The sequence below is a fragment of the Pteronotus mesoamericanus genome, unplaced genomic scaffold (genome assembly GCF_021234165.1).
Source record: "Pteronotus mesoamericanus isolate MK-2021 breed Mesoamerican mustached bat unplaced genomic scaffold, CSHL_Meso_final contig_78, whole genome shotgun sequence".
In the NCBI taxonomy this organism is placed as follows: domain Eukaryota; kingdom Metazoa; phylum Chordata; class Mammalia; order Chiroptera; family Mormoopidae; genus Pteronotus; species Pteronotus mesoamericanus.
The window spans coordinates 13895875-13897631 of NW_026555258.1; the positions used below are offsets into that span (position 1 = coordinate 13895875).

A 1757-nucleotide genomic window follows, 5' to 3' on the forward strand; every position below is an offset into this window, starting at 1 on the left:
CATAAATTACTGTCCTTTATAAGCACTGAATGGTAAGTGCCATGAATGCTAATAACAGCATTCATCACCAGGTAAGCAGCTCCATACTGGCATAGCTTGGACCAAGCTTCCAACCATTTGGAAAATGTCCAAACACTATGCCACATGCCTTCTGTCCTAGTCGTTCTTGGAAGGAGGGACATGGTGCTTTTGAGACAACCCTGGCCAGGGATCTGAAGCAGCTAGGTTATAATTCACTTCTGACACAGTAATCTGCTAAAAGGATGCAGGGACTCAATGAAATTGTCTTTTTTTTTCTTCCTGCAGAAAGCTTTCTTGTTTCCATATGGTCCATGGCATGGGATGGGTTGTAGGGTGGTTAAAAGGATGCCTAGTGATTGTAGGGAGAAGCTCAGGCAGAAGCCCGACACCACGGGGAAGCAGAGGGGCCTCTCAAAGACTTCTGGGCACCAAAGGCTCCTAGTCATGCTTGATGGTGAGCCTCTGGGAAAGGTACTCGCCTACACCAGCCTGAGGGCCAGCCAGCCTGTGGACGTTAGTCAGGTGGTCACTGATTTTCTTGATGAGTTTCACCTGCTCATCCAAGAGGTGGTTCTCCAGGAAGTCATAGAGATGAGCATCCATGGGGGTAGAACCCAGGGCATGCAGATTTAAAAGGGCATAGTTCAGGTTCTTCGGGGCCACAGCACCCTCGATGATGTCCTGAGTTTTACCTTACTCACCTTGGGAATCTTCAGCACTCCTGAAAGAGGGTGTGGCCACCATGCTGGTTTTGCATCTTCAAGAGATGCTCAGCACCCTTATACTTCTCCTCAGCCAGCTGGAAGAAGAAGTGGCCCGTGCCCTCCAGAATCAGATTGCCTTGGTAGAAATAGAAGCCCAGAGAGAGGTAGTGTAGGAGGCTTGCAGATGCATGTTGACCAGGTGGTTGATGGTGGCCTCCACCTTGGCGGAATAATTCTGAAGAATTTGGGAGCTCATGGTTGCTAAGGAATAAGGAGTTAAGCTCACAAAAATTGTGTTGGCTGGTCTTGGAGGCCAAGGGTGGCCAAGATGCTTCTGATGGTGGCCATTGGAAAAGAAGTTGGAGGGTGATCGGAGGCTGAGGAAGAGGTTATCGCTGGATCTGTTCTGTCCAAACACTATTGAAGCAAGAAACAGAGTCAGACACCACCTAGGGCACTGCCGATTAAATTCTATTTTGATGTCCCTTCCAGCACTCCATAAATCTTGGGCCCCAAGACTGGTTAAAAGTTTCTCTGATCCCACCCTAACCAGTGTGGCTCAGTTGGTTGGGCATCATCCAAGTTGGTTGGGGATCATCCAAGTTGGTTGGGGAAGGCTTCCACAGGGTTATTGGATTAACTTCATCTTTGGAGGCCTGGGATAAACATCTTTCTCTGTGATCTTGAGAGCAAATATTGTCTCTCTCATCTATCCTCTTTCTTCTCCCCTCTATTTTTTCTATCTACTTTTCTTATAAAAAACTAGAGTTAAAAATATGCCCTGGCTGGTGTGGCTTAGTGGATTGAGTGCTGGACTGTGAAGCAAAGGTCACTGGTTCAATTCCTAGTCACGGCACATGCCTGGGTTGCATGCCAGGTCCTCTGTAGGGGGCACGCAAGAGGCAGCCACACATTGATGTTTCTCTCTCTTTATCCCTCCTTTTCCCTCTATCTAAAAATAAATACATAAAGTCTTTTTAAAAATTGCCTGACCTTCATCTACCTGGAGAATTGACAGAACCAAGCAAATTT

The 1757-nt window shown here is 47.2% G+C and overlaps 1 pseudogene; it reads right to left on the reverse strand.

The window, feature by feature from the left end:
- Positions 1-459: 459 nt before the first annotated feature.
- On the reverse strand, positions 460-981 carry LOC129079621 (ferritin light chain-like; annotated as a pseudogene).
- Between the last annotated feature and the right edge of the window lie 776 nt (positions 982-1757).